This window comes from Eptesicus fuscus, chromosome 15 (assembly GCF_027574615.1).
Source record: "Eptesicus fuscus isolate TK198812 chromosome 15, DD_ASM_mEF_20220401, whole genome shotgun sequence".
Lineage (NCBI taxonomy): Eukaryota > Metazoa > Chordata > Mammalia > Chiroptera > Vespertilionidae > Eptesicus > Eptesicus fuscus.
The window spans coordinates 70,463,575-70,478,295 of record NC_072487.1 but is presented as its reverse complement, the minus strand read 5'-3'; the positions used below and the strand labels follow the sequence as shown (position 1 = coordinate 70,478,295).

The 14,721-nt window shown below is 47.4% G+C and overlaps 1 protein-coding gene and 1 long non-coding RNA gene across 6 annotated transcripts in view; both read left to right on the top strand.

The window, feature by feature from the left end:
* LOC129151652 (uncharacterized) overlaps positions 1 to 13,798 on the top strand; it is a 72,179-nt gene extending 58,381 nt beyond the window's left edge. The window contains exon 3 of the long non-coding RNA XR_008558313.1: positions 13,764 to 13,798. This is a non-coding gene — a long non-coding RNA (uncharacterized LOC129151652). The remainder of the gene's footprint in view (positions 1 to 13,763) is intronic.
* Positions 13,799 to 14,413: 615 nt separating this feature from the next.
* The window catches only part of STRBP (spermatid perinuclear RNA binding protein), a 137,234-nt gene continuing 136,926 nt past the window's right edge, over positions 14,414 to 14,721 (top strand). For 4 of the 5 annotated variants that reach the window (XM_054727498.1, XM_054727495.1, XM_054727501.1 and 1 more), the window contains exon 1: positions 14,421 to 14,551. The gene's annotated coding sequence lies outside the window, so the exon portion shown is untranslated. Of the gene's footprint in view, positions 14,552 to 14,721 lie in introns of all 5 variants that reach the window. The other variant, XM_054727496.1, reaches the window with a different exon arrangement.

Genomic DNA, 14,721 nt, shown 5'->3' with positions numbered 1-14,721 from the left:
GTGTCTGCCCCCTGGTGGTCAGTGCATGTCATAGCGACTGGTCGACCGGTCGTTCTGCCGTTTGGTCGCTGGGCTTTTATTATATAGGACTAGAGGCCCGGTGCATGAATTCGTGCACGGATGGGGTCTCTCAGCCTGGCCGGCAATCGGGGCTGATTGGGGCTGTCGGAGGTTGGCTGGCCAGAGGGAGGGGCTGCGGGAGGTTGGCCGGCCGCGGGAGGTTGGCTGTGGGAGCGCACTGACCACCAGGAGGCAGCTCCTGCGCTGAGCATCTGCCCCCTGGTGGTCAGTGCATGTCATAGCGACTGGTCAACTGGTTGTTCGGTTGTTCAGTTGTTTGGTCTCTTAGGTTTTTATATAGAGAGATTATTATTGACAGAGCCTTGACTCTGGGATGATTCAACTCAACTCACTTTTTCTGACTGAGCCTGGCTCTGTTCAAGGTTTAGATCCATGGAGTGTGATGGGCCCAGCTAGGGTCACTCACCTACTCCTTGGCCAGGGGAGGGTGGGGCATCTTGATTGACAGCCTCACTAAGAGTTCAAACTAGGGAGGGGAGGTGATACCCAAAGGAGAACCCAGAAGAAAGAAAAGGGGTCATCGCAGCAAAACCAGCCCATGCCCCCTGCAAATACCCTCATACAGACTGTTGGGAGGATCAGAAATAATATGTGTGAAGTGCCTGGCACAGAGTGGGCCCTTAATTAATGGGATCCTTTTAGCTGATGACTGTTCTCTACTTGGGGCTCTGAATTTTTCATTGCAATGTAGGTTTGGGATGGATTGTGAAAGGCCTTGAATGCCATGTTAAGGCATCTGCACTTTATTCTGAGAAATAAGCAGGGAGGACCCTCCCCTGAAAGCCCCATGGCATGCTCAGAGTCCCTCTAGGCTGGAGTCACATTCCCTAAGCCTCCCAGCTGTGTGACCATGGGCAACTGACTTACATCTCCAGCCCTCAGCTTCCCTGTGCATAAAACCTGGTCACATTAAAAAATAAATATTTTGTATTGATTTTTAGAGAAAGAGAGGAAGGAACAGAGAGATCTGCTGCCTCCTGCACATCCTCCACCAGGGATCGAGCCCTAAACCCAGCATGTGCCCAGAGTAGGAATCGAACTAAACCAATAACCCAACCAACTGAGCCACACCAGCCAGGGCAAACCTGGTCACATTTTGAGTCAGTGGGCTTAAATGAGATAGTATTTGCAATGTAGTTAGAACAGTGTCTGGCCAAGGTAAATGCTCAATAAATCATAGTAGTTATTATACATAAAATAAAATTAAAAGAACTCTGCCTCACCAGGTCGATGGGAGAATCAGTCAGGATCAAAAAGGTTATGGCAGTTCGCACTTGACAGTATTGTGTCCCGGGAAGATGTTTCCTTGATTGTAATCACCACTGGCAATCAGGTACACCTTAGTCTAATGACTGTCTTTTCGTGAAACGAAGTAACATCCAATGTACACGTTTAATAATAACATGGAACCTGATTTCAGAAACATTTAAATATGAGAAGGGTGTATCTTAGAATTGGGGAAATGAAGTATTGATAATTTAATGTTTCAAGTAATTAAAGAATGTTCTCATAGAGTCTATTACCAGTTTCCCAAAACTTAGAACACAATATTGCTTACTTAATGTTAAAAGAGCACTGGGCATAATTTAATCTTTCCTTGCAGCTTTTGAATTTCCTTGAAGGCAAGATCAGCAATTTTAAAATACACTTTTAGGTCCTCTGGCTCAATGGTTCTCAATCCTGCGTACACATTAGCATCCCCCCCTGAGAGCTTTTCGAAAGCACCGTTGCCTGGGTCCCATTTCAGACCAATTAAATCTGAGTCTCAGCGGGGAGGAGCCTGAGCGCTGGAAATTTTCAAAGCTTCCCAAGTAAATCTGATGCTCAGCGTCGGAGAACTGCTCCTGCCAGCTGGGGCCTAGCTCACAGAGGGTGCCATCTGTATTTGGAGATGAGGTTGACGAGGATGGAGGGCTGAGTATACTACCACCTAGAAGCTCAATGTTACCTTGTAAAATGGGAGCTACTAAAGACTTTGAACAAAATAGTCAATCCAGCGTGAGTTCAAGTTAGAATGACTACTCTGGTGACCTGTGGAGCAGAACTGGAGTTGATGAGACGGGAGGAAGAGAACCTAGAGTGGAAGTCCCTGCAACCATCCAGGCTGCATCAGTTATCTGTTGCTGTGTAACAGAGCAGCCCCCAACTCTAGTGGCTGAAAGCAGTGGTTTATGATGGATCGTGATTCTGTGGATTGGAGGGCAGTTCTTCTGCAGGTCCTGCCCCCGCTCCTTCACGCAGCTGCATTCCACTGGAGGGTTGGCCGGGGCTGGGCTGGCTGTCATAACTGGACCTCTCTCCAGGTGGTCTCTCATCCTTGATTTCTTCTTAGCGTTTTAGAAGAGTTCTTCTCAGCAAGAGAGGAGAGGTAGAAACTGCAAGGTCCTTGAAGGCCTAGTCTTGGAAATCATATGATGTCACTTCTGACGTCTTTCATTGGCCAAAGCGATTCACAGGACCAGCACAGATTCAAGAGGAGGGGAAGTAGGAGGCATGACAAAGTCACATTTCAAAGGAGTGTGCATTTGATAGGGGAAATTGGTGGCCATATTTTGCCACACAGATGAAAGATACTGAAGCCTGGCCTAAGGCAGGGGCAGTAGACAGAAGTGAATTCATTCATTTAGTTAGTGAGGTAGTCCTTTATTCAATAATTTACTGAACACCTCCTGTCTGCCTGGCACTTGGCTAGACATTGGGGATAGAGCTGTAACTGACAATGGCAGAGTGGTACTGCTCTTGTGGAGTTTACAGTCTAGGTGGTAGGGAGACATACACCAGAAGGCAAACTACTGCAGCAAGCAACATAAGGTGGGATGAGGGATTAGAGAGGGTTCTTTTAGGGCCTAAATTTTAGGCCTTTTTGAGTAAGGAAAGTCTGAGCGGAAACCTGAATGCAGTGAACCATCCAGATGTTTGGAGGTTGCAGAACATCAAGTGCAAAGGCCCTGAGGCAGGAGCATGCTTCACACTTGAAAAATAACAGGAAGTCCAACCTGGCCAGCATGGCTCAGTGGTTGAGCATTGACCTATGAACCAGGAGGTCACAGTTTGATTCCCGGTCGGGGCACATGCCGGGGTTGTTAGCTCGATTCCCAGTGCAGGGAGTGCAGGAGGCAGCCAGTCAATGATTCTCTCTCATCATTGATGTTTCTATCTCTCTCTCCCTCTCCCTTCCTCTCTGAAATATATATATATAAAGTTTAGAAAAGGAGGAAGGTCATTGCTTAGACAATAGTTGTAGTGGGAAAAGTGGTGAATAAATGTCAGAATCTAGGTATATTTTGAAGGCAGAGCCAATAGAATTTAATAAAATATGGGAGGAGAAATAAAGAAGTCCAAAGCTTTTGGCTTGAGTAATTGGGTGAATTGTGGTGCTTTTTACTGAGATTGGGGCGGCCCTGAGGAAGGCATAGATGGCCTGAGGGAATCGCAAGTTTGTTTGGCTGTTGTGTTCAGGATGCCTTTTTGACCTCCCAGTGAAGATGGCTGTAGGCCATTGAGTCTGGAATGCAGGTTGTGGTTGCAGATAGAAATCTGAGTGTTATCAAGGGCTACATCAAAGCTTGAGCCTGGATGGGTCGCTTTGGGAGTGAGTTTGATAGGAAATCTGAAGACTGAGCCCTGGGGCACTGCAACCTGTAGGGGTAGGTTGAGAGGGAAGATGCCGCCAGGGAGACTGATAAGGAGTGGAGACTGATAAGGAGTGTGCAGTCAGGTGGACACTTAAGGAGGACTGTGGACTCCTGGAAGCCCAGGGAGAAAGTGTTCCCAGAAGAGCGAGATCGGTGTTGAATGCTGCTGAGCAGTCAGGTAAACCGAGGCAGAGAAAGAACTAGTCGTTTGGATTTGGCAGCATAGACGTCACTAGTGATCTTAAGATTAAATGGAGCAGAGTGGAGTGGCTGGAGGGGAGAATAGGATAATTGTAGAGAAATGAGGCTGTATGTGTGCGCATGTGTGCATGTGTGTGTGTGTATGTGTGCGCGCGCCACTCAAATATTTAGTTGAGAAAAACTGGAGAATATTTGTACGTTAGTGGAAATAATTTGCTAGAAACGTAAAATGATCAATGATGCAGGAGAAAGGGGGACAGTTGCAGGAACAGAGGGCATGTGATCTGGTGAGCACGTGGAGCAGGTGGCCTAGGTAGCAGCAGGGACAATGCCTCCATTGTATCCAGGGGGAGGCAGAGCATATGGGCCCAGACGCAGGTAGATTGCAAGATTTGGCTTGAGGAGAGTGTGGAGAGAGTCAGGAGGCATTTGGAAAGTGGAACGAGGAATGAAAGGCTTTAAGGCATCTCCCAGTGAGACCATCTCTTATCTGCACCCTTGCCCGACACCCCGTCTGTGCAGGGCCTGGTGCCAGGCCAAGGGGCTCACCGATGACTCACCCGTATTCCTGCTGATGAGAGAAGTTCACAGTCTCAGAAGGGACACAGACCTATAAACTGGCAGCTTCAATGCACGGTGCTAATAATAAAGACGTGTACAAAGTGTTTTGAGAACAAAGGGTGTGAGTAACTCTGCCTGGAGGGGTCAGAGAAGGCTTCTGGGAGGTGACATTCAAATGAGGCTTCCAGGAGGAGTGGACTTCATCAGGCAGCCTGGGGGCGGAAGGTCATTCAAGGTGGAGAGAAGGGCACGTGAAAGCCACAGAGGTGAGAACGACCCTTTTACTGCTTTTCTCGCTGCTCCACCTCTTTTCTCCTCCCCCTCCCCTCTCCCCATTCCCAAGCTGCCGCCTCGCAGGCTTTCTCAGTTCAAGAGGAAATTTTTCATTTTGGAAAGTTTCATAAATTTCCGTTCAGCCTGTACCGAGTCATGACAAAGGTGTGTTTCACACTTAAACGTCTCAGATGTTATTTTTTGCACTTGAAGAACAAGCTATTTTTAAAGGAATCCGAACTCCCTGGGACTCAGCAAGGACAGTTTCTGTGACCTGTTTCCAAGGAGCGGGCTTTGGAAAGGAACACAGTGACCAGCGGTGGCAGAATCAGAGGGCCCCGCAGTTCTTTCCTCTAAACGTTTCAATGAGCCAGTGAGTCGTGTCACCTGCCTGTTTCATCTTGGCTGTCTGGTCTTCTGGAAAACTCGCAGGGAGCATGCAGCCATGGCCCGATAACAGAAGGAGGGGAGATGAGGCCACCACCCTCTCGGAGGTGGACCGAGATAGTGGTAGAAAGGATGGAGGGAAGGGATGGATGTGAGAGGGGTTTAAATGGTGCAAGGCCCTGGCCAGTGTGGCTCAGTGGTTGAGGGTTGACCTATGAACCAGGAGGTCACAGTTTGATGCGTCAGGGCACATGCCCGGGGTTGTGGGTTCGATCCCCAGTAGGGGGCATAGGCGAGGCAGACGATCAATGATTCTCTCTCATCATCAATGTTTCTCTCTCTCTCTCTCCATCTCCTTCCTCTCTGAAATCAAGAAAAATAGATATTTTTTTAAATGGTGCAATGAACAAGGGAAAATTCACTTACCCAGGCTTCAGAAGTGTCATTGTGCCCATCTGTGTAGCTTGCCTCCTCCCTGTATGGGCCACCAGTTCCTTCCGTCCCTGAGCACACATAGCATTCCTCTACAGAGTCCGTACCTCCGCCCCCTTGAATCTGTCTGGCTTGTGACTAACTACTTGGGCCAGTTGAACACAGGGTAAGTGACTATGGGCCAGTCCTAGGACTAGTCTTTAAGACTCTTTATTTTTTTTTTTTAGTTTTTATTGATTTTTGAGAGAGAAGACGGGAGAGGGAGAGAAAAACATCGATGTGAGAGAGTAACATCAATTGGCTGCCTCCTGTATGCCCCCCACTGGGGATCAAGCCCACAACCCGGGCATGTGCCCCAACCCAAAAATCGAACCCAAGACCCTTTGGTGCATGGGACAGCACTCCACCAACTGAGCTCCACCAGCCAGGGTCACTTTTAATCTAGATCAGTCCCTTCTTCTCCCTTAATCCCACTTTTCTTTCTCATGCTTTTTACTTATTGAAGTAACTGGCTCAGTTGTCCGTAGAAGAGTCCACATTCTGAATTCGGCTGATGGCTTCGTCGTGGTGTCATTTACTTATACCTCTGCATTTACTGGAGGTGATAAGTTGTATTGAAAGCCTTCATTGGATTCGGGTTAAACCTTTTCGGCCAGGGCAGAGGTGCTGTGTACTTTAGAGCGCGGCTCACCAGGAGGCCCAGAACCTGTGTTCCTCTCCTTTCTTGTGAAGCTCACATTTATCAGAGGGCTGAGGTGGTGACACCCTTGTTTCTTCATTGAAAAGTTTCCTATCAATCCTTCATTCAAAGGTTTTACCATGTATTATGACTGTGGCCTAAATCAGGTATATTATTAGGGTTTGGAAAATGGTGATGATCTAATTTTAGTATTCCTTCTGACTTATTAGGTAAAATTCTGCTGAGTAAAAGAACTATCTCTTAACCTCTAGGGCTAGGTGGTTCCCCTGAAATACAGTTCATAATGGAAGGCAGAAAAAAAGACTTAATTCTTTCTCTCTTTTTAAAAAACATGAAACCCTCCAGTTTTTATGAAATTTCCAGGAGAGAATTGAATAGCAATGTTGATAGTTCCAACTCAGATTTAAAATTATAAATTTTTTTACTTAGCTTGTTTGATATTATACTTGTAACTCTTTTGTCTTGAAAATCTGGGGTCCTAATACCATTGACGTAATTACTACACTGTCTTATTCCGTGAGAGACACTTTTAAATAGCAGTACTATAATTATTACTATTACCAACAATAAGACTGTTGAGAGAAGTTTAAGATTTCTGTGTGTCCTCCCCTGCCCCTTTATTCTTAGAATATATCTCATGAAAGTACTTTGTTTTAAGGGGTCAGTTGAATTCATTCATTTTTTTTCTGTATGGTCATGTTGTCAACTTCACATACAGTTATGTTCATGTTTTTGCTTATTTTTCATTTTAGGGATTTAAAAAATATATTTTATTGACTTCAGAGAGGAATGGAGAGGGAGGGGGAGAGGGGAGAAGAGAGAGAGAGAGAGAGAGAGAGAGAGAGAGAGAGAGAGAGAGAGGCTGCCTCCTGCATGCCCCACAATGGGGATTGGGCCTGCAACCCTGGGCATGTGCCCTGACCAGGTATTGAACCCTGACCTCCTGGTTCATAGGTCAACTCTCAACCACAGAGCCACGCTGGCTGGGCGAGATTATTTTCAAATGTATATGATTTAAATATTTTCATGAATCACTTACGATATGTCAGAGTCACAGCTAGATAACCAGCCTCATTCAGAGAAGCTGCACCTCCAATCCTTTCCCTCCACTCTGTTCTCTTTCTTCCCCATAGAAACCAGTTTAAAGTTGGGTTTCTCAACCCCAACACCATTGGCATTTTGGGCCAGATTATCCTTTGTTATTGGGGGGCGGGGGGCGGGGGAATGGCTCCTGTGTATTGTGGGATGTTTAGCCACATCCTTGGTCCTTATCCACTAGATGCCAGTTACGACTAAAAGTGTCTCCAGACATTGCTACATGTCCCGGGTGAGGGTTTGGGGGGCAAAAGTGCCCCTAGTTCTGAATTACTGTTTTAAGAGGAACAATTTCTTACTGGCTTGAAATTTTGATTTCCAGTCTAAGATATCTGCATTTAAGGTTAAACCCGTCACGTTAGGCAATTACTCCGCACCAAAGAGAGAACTAAAATGTGGGCGTCAGGATTCATTTACAAGGTGGCTGTCCCAGTGATCCAGAATATGCTTATATTATTATTATTTGTAGATTGTAACTGAAGCCGATACACTTTTTTAAAAATACATATTTTATTGATTTCCGAGAGGAAGGGAGAGGCAGAGATAGAAATATCAATGATGAGAGAGAATCATTGATTGGCTGCCCCTTGCACGCCCCCCTATTGGGAATCGAACCCACAACCCGGACATGTGCCCTTGACTGGAATCGAACCCTGGACCCTTCAGTCCACAGGCTGACACTCTACCCACTGAGCCAAACCAGCTAGGGCCCGACACACACTTAAAAACTTCTCTTAGAACACGTGGACCCTGAAAATATGTCCACCCAGACACCCCGGCACCTCAGCACTCTCCCTAGTTTGCAGAACGGCAGGGCTGGGTGGTTTCACAGAGCCTCCCTGCTGTCTGGAAGCTTTCTTATTCTAAGACTCTAGAAGCTGGCATTTCAAACTGGGGTGGACAGCGCAGTGATTGAGAGCACCGGGTCGAATCCCCGGTCTTCAGCTTCTCAGTCCTGTGATGTAGTGCACATTACTTACCTTCCCGGAGCCTGCGTCTCCTCGACTATAAATTAAGATGAACATTGTATTTACTTCATGGGAGTGTTTCAAGGATTAAAGCCATAATGCATGTTAAGTGCATAATATACTGTGTGGCGTATAATAGGTGCTTAGTAAATGTTGGCGAGGTGGTGGTTCCAGGAAACACTCAGAGCGCCGGGAGGCCGCAGGAGCTTCGTCCTAGAGTGTGAAAGAATTACTTCAGGAGTTAGAAAAACAGGCTTTACCTTTTTCTTCTAAAGGGAAGTCATTAAAAACATCATGTTCCCGTTAAAACAAACATGGGAATAAAAGGTGAAATTTGCATGGGTTTTAACGATGAAATGTGAGACTTCAAAGAAATGTTCTGCTTGAGGGGCATGGGTCTGGGCCTTCTCCCCAGAACTCCAGGGAGAGACGGTGTCCTCCGATGGGGAGGACTTTGGTGGGACAGTTTCAGCAGCAGCTCTGGGTTATTTTGCATCGTGGACTGATAGAAATTAAATATTAGGTATTATACCACAGAAATTAGATAGTAGAAGAAATTCTGTAGAAGTTGGGGAATTCCTGATCAGGAATCCCTGTTCTTCTTGTCCAGTCCTCTCCTTCCAAATTGCTTTGGGTTTGTTACCCAGGGAAGAGGAACGGGAGAGCTTCCTGGGTTTATTCATCCAATAAACATTCACTAAGGGACTACGACAAGCCTGGCAACATTCTAAGGGATACAAAGAAAGCCAATCAAACACACCTTCTGCCTAATATCAGTAGCTACCATAGCCTCAATAAGGGAACCGAACTGGGAAGGTTGGGGTTTAGAGGAAAGAGCTAAGGAGGAACCGAACTGGGAAGGTTGGGGTTTAGAGGAAAGAGCTAAGGAGGAACCGAACTGGGAAGGTTGTTGGGGTTTAGAGGAAAGAGCTGCAGTTAATGGACAGTTGGGTAGCATGGGAAATAGCCCAACAGAGATGCTGAGTGGGCTGTTGAATGAGCGTTCTAGAGCATCGTTCTCACTTGGGGCTTTCAGACAGCGGTGGTGGAGTTTGGGTAGTCATCGTGACACTTACTGGGGGGAAGCCAGGTGCCCTGCAACGCACGGACGCTATTGCACAACGTTTGAATGTCACTCTGAACGTGGATGTAGGTAAAACGTCCTGTATACAATTATATGCGCCTAACAACTAAGTTCATTTTTTCATATAAAGACCAAGTATATCCTGGCGTGATTTTGATATTCCAGGGAGGCAAATACGATGCAAAGTGAGTGAAGATTATACCTTGTTGTGTTCAGACTCTACCAAGTGTTATTCACCATTTCAGAGAGTCACATCAGCAACAGTGATTCCATCATGGTATTTGAGTCTCCAATCGGCACCTATAGCTGTTTACTTTGGGGCAGTGCCTCTCAAAATGTAAGGTACCCATGGTTACCTGGATATCACCCTTCTTTCCCTCTCTCCCTCCCTGCATTTTCTCCTAGAAAATGGAAGAGACTGTCTGGGTAATAATGGAAAGAACCCAGCAGCGATGGAGAGGCTGGCCATAGCAGCGAGGGGCAGATGAAGGAGTGAGGTTCCTCAGAGGGGAGGAAAAGCCGGCATCCGGACACAGTAAAAGGACCTGGTCTTTGTTGAGAGGAGCTGGTTTTGGTCAAAGGAGATAAGGAAGAGAGAACGGCTGGAGACGCAGGCAGATTTAACGTGATGGCAGGAAGTTGAGGGATGTCACATCCCCTGTGTCCCATCCCTCACCCACAGCAGGACTAGCCCCCTCTCTGTCTTCAGCTTCTTTCGTTAGAGCTGGCCTGTAGTTGGTGGAGGGGTGGGGAAATGAAAAACAGGGGGACCATATTGAACTCGACTACGTCCCAGGGCAAGTGCGTTGGAAAATAATATACAAGTAAATTATCATTACTGCTACCACTAATTGTTAGGATTGTTCTTGTAGGTCAGCCTGATCAATAGGACTTCTTGCAATGATGGTAATGCTTTATGTCAGCGCCATTCAATGTGGTAGCCATGGAGCACTTAAGACATGCCTAATGTAACTGAGGAACTGCATTCTGAATTTTAAATTTTATTTAGTTTTAATTAATTTAAATATAAATACGATCGTGCAACTCTACCGATACAGTAGACACCAGCCACAGGTGTTTTCTGCCTCTGTCTCAGTGTGGTTCTTAAAGATGTCATTTGGCCTAGGAGTCAGACCAGAGTCCAGTTTCAGCCGTGCCCTTTTTCTGGCCCCGTGGCTTTGGGCAGTTCCCTTCCTTCTCTGGGCCTCAGTGTCCTCTATTTCCTTCTCTCCGGTGGGGGCGGGGGAGGGGTGTGGGGAGTAAAATGAGCTGAGGTGTAAAGGCACTTGGAGCTGTGAAAGGCTGCACTCGGCTCATGCTGGGGAGCCAGCCCACCTCCCACTACAAGGCGCCTTTCGTGAGATGGCTCAGCCCTGAGCCAAGGATATACTCCCCAAATGCCTCTTCAGACCCCTTTCCTCCCCTGTTGGCTGCTCCCTTCTCTGTAGGCTATTCAAGGTTGTTTGATGAATGTGTATCTCTCCCACTGGCCTCCAGCCCCAGGAGGGCAGGGCTGTATAGCTGTTTGCTTGCTTTTGCATCCCTAGGGGATGTACATAGCAGGCTCTCAGTAAATATTGGTGCAATGAATGGATGAAACAGGAAGTACTGGTGTTTGAATTTAGTGTGATTCCAAAACTCACTGAGCTCTAGAATTTTACAACATCTGTTACCTTCCCCTTTTTATAAGGGTGGAAATTCTGGAAAAGACCCAAATATTTAACATAGGGAGTTGGCTTAATTAAATGATTCTTAAGATACAACACTATACAAAAGAATATTCAGTGACATAAAAGAGGTGTATTTATTTTATATTGTTAAGTGGAAAAAAAAACTGAAGGGGTTACTATAATCACACTTTGTAAAAGTTATGTATTGATATGCATGGGAGAAGTTTGGAACAATAGACACAAATATTAACAGTGATTGCTATTGCTGGGTGGGATTAGGAGGTGGTACATTTATTCTTTTTTTCTAAAACGTATATTTGATCTTTTTAGGAAATGTACTTAACACATTGCAGGCAGATCACGAGCATTCTCGTGTTTTCATATTACACAGTGTTTTACATAAATGTTAAAGGCACGCCTTAAAATTAAATACCCATTGCATTTTGAAGTATTTATTACATGTTCTTACAAGCTAATACCTTTTTAAAGTATGATACTTAGTAAAACGTTTTTGTACTCGTTCAATAGAAACTTACCTGGCCACTGGGTAAAGCTAGCAATAAAATTACTGGTGCGCAATGGGTTAATATATCCACAAAAAGCAAAAATAGAGAGTAGATTAGCGGTTGCCTATGGCTGGGGGTGGGAATAGGAATTAATAGTAAATAGGTGTGAGGGATTTTATGGGGAATCTGTAAAAGTTCTAAAACTGATTTATATTGATGTTGCTTCACTCGGTAAAGTTACTAAAAGTCCTTGACTTGTACACTTGAAAAGTGTGAAATATATATATATAAATTTTAAAATTTATTACATATGTGTGTTTTTGTTGCTGTTAATCCTCACCTGAGGATATTTTTTCCATTGATTTTTAGAGAGGGTGCAAAGGAGGCTGAGAGACAGAAACATCGATATGAGAGACACATCGATTGGTTGCCTCCCGCATGAGCACCAACCAGGGCCGGGGATTGAGCCTGCAGCTGAGGTACGTGCCCTTGACCAGAATCGAACCTGCAACCCTTCAGTCTCTGGGCTGATGCTCTAACCACTGAGAAAAACTGTCTAGGGCTATATGTATTCTTTAAAAAATTAAAACAATGCAGTATTTAAAGTCCCCCATCCCACACCCACTTCCACTTTCTAGGCATAATAGTAATAATTGGTGTTTACTCTTTTCTGACTGTTTTCTATGCAGAATCCAAGTATTACATTATAGATATGTAATTTTCTGCAACTTTTCTTCCTTCTCTGGACATACATTATAGGACATGAAAACTTAACAGTAGTTGCTCTGGGAGGTGGAATTAGGGGTAGAGGCAGTTGAGTGGGGGGGCAGGAAGGGAGAGGCACACTTGAAATTCTACTTTTCTTTTGTATCATTTACATGTTTTTGTCAGGAATGTTAGAGTTGTAAACTCAATAAAGATATTGGAATAAGAGATACTACTGAGTGCTTAATGCTGTGCAGTCCTCCTGTTTAAAAAATGTTTGTAATTTACCAAGTTCCAGGCACCATACTGAGTGTCTGAGATACACTGTTTCATTGAGTCTTTGTAACAGCTCTATGAGGTATTCATCGTTATAGTCCCATTTGATGGATGAGTAAACTAAGACCTAGACTGATTTTCCAAGGTTCCACAGGTAGTGTGCACTGACCTCTATGCTGTGGCATCTCTTCTCCCTCTCGCAAATTCATGTTCTGCCTGTAAAGCCCAGCTTTAATGATCTCATCTCATGTGCATCTGTGGTCCTGCCTAACCCACTCAAGTTGGGATGACCCTGTCCTCCAGGTGCTTACAGTTCCGGGAGGAGACAGACAGCTAAACCATGACAATGCAGTGCCATAGAACACGTGGTTTAACAGGCTATGTGCAGAGCAGAGGGAGTTTAGACCGTGTGTCTGAAGCAGCCAAGCAGCTGCTGAGAGAGTATGTTCTGAGTTGACTGATAAGAAGAACTGCAAGGAGTTTCTCAGGAGGATTAAGGAAAGGTGTGGGTAGTTGGAGATGAGGAAAGGGATTTGCCGCTCAGCACCTGGCTCAGGAGGCTCAGGGGCTCAGAAGTGTTACAAACCTGGGCATACTCTGGCAAGTACAGTTCTGAAGTGCAGTGTGGCTGCAGGGTCACGTTGGCCTGAAGGAGGGGCGAAGGGAAAGGCTTGCACCTTGAAACTTAACACCAGATCACCAAAGCTTTTTGAAATATTTGAGTCTGGTGGGAAAAGGTTTGCAGGGGACTCTTGTTGGAGATCCCTCCTGGACCCCAGCCCTCCCAACCCTCCGTGATCAGGTCATTCTGCCCCAGACTGGGAACTTCTTTAGGGCAAGGACTTTTCTCTTCTGCCTGTGTATCCTAGAACCCAGCACAGCACCTGGCATACAGCAGGTACTCAGTAATGGCCAAGCTGGCAGAATGCTGGGTGCCAAGAAGATGCTGACTCTAAAATAAAAAGCAAATCTTCATATCTTCCCCAGAACCACCTGGGTAGTGTTCAGCCAAAGTCTGACCCAACTATAAGGAGGTCAGAGAGGCCCTGGACCCAAACTCACTCCAGAGCGGTCCATTCTGGTAGGAGAAGGAGAGGTGGTTACTGACTAAGCTGTAGCAACTTCTGTTCAGTGCCTACTATGTGCTAGGAGAATTCACACCTATTGCCTTTTCCCATCTCTCCAACAGCTCTTAAACCGGAATCATTGTCCCAGCTTCTCCGACCAAGAAACTGAGGATCAGAGTGGTTCTGTAATTGGTCAAGGTCACACAGCTGGTAAGTGTAGGAGTGCGGAGACTGGGATCTCTTCTCCACCTGGGGAGGCACTGCACGCAGCTCCTACTTTGTTTGCGTAGCGGCTGGGGTTGGGGGGGCACCCCATTCTGGGAAGTGGGGATTTGGAGCCCGGTTCGTCGCGGCGGCCCAGGGCCGCTCCCAGATTCGGAAGATACGAAGTTTCCGTTCATTTCGCTGGCTTCCTTGCGCAGCTGTTCCCCGCTCCGCAGCAGTTACGCCGCTAGCGCAGCAGGGCTCAGGTGCTGCAGCGGGCGGGGGCCAGGCGCCGGGAGGAAGGCGGGGACGCAGTTTACGTAAGCGTCCGCTCACAGGTGCATGCGGCCGCCACCCGCGTGTGCTCCCTGCGCGTCCCCAGGTGCGCAGTTGGCGCAGGCGGCGGGCGCTGGCCGGCGCTCTCAGGTGCGGCAGAGTGCGCGTGGAGGGGGCGCGCGGCGAGCAGGGGGCGGGCTTTCCGTTCCCCAGCAGCCGCGGGGCCCGCCCCCCGCCCCGGCCAATGGGTGCGCTCGGCGGCGTCACGTGCTTGCCGCCGCTGCCGCCGGAGCGGAGACCAGAGCCGTGAGCGCCACCAGGGCAGCAGCCGCCGCCGCTGGGCTGAGAAGCCGAAGACGCGGGCTGACGAGGTGGCGGCGGCGGCGGAGCGGGAGCGGGGACCGGGCGCGGGCCGAGCGCGGCGGCGCGGGTAGGCTGCGGCGGCGGGGCAGGCGCCTGCGCGGCGGGCCGTCCCGGGCGGGCGGGCGGCGGTTAAGGCGGCGGTTAAGGCGGTTGGCGGAGCCGGCCGGGCCCCGCATTGTTTGTTGTGCGTCCTTAGCAGCGGCGGCGGCGGCCGGGGCGGAGAGCCCTCCCGGCCCC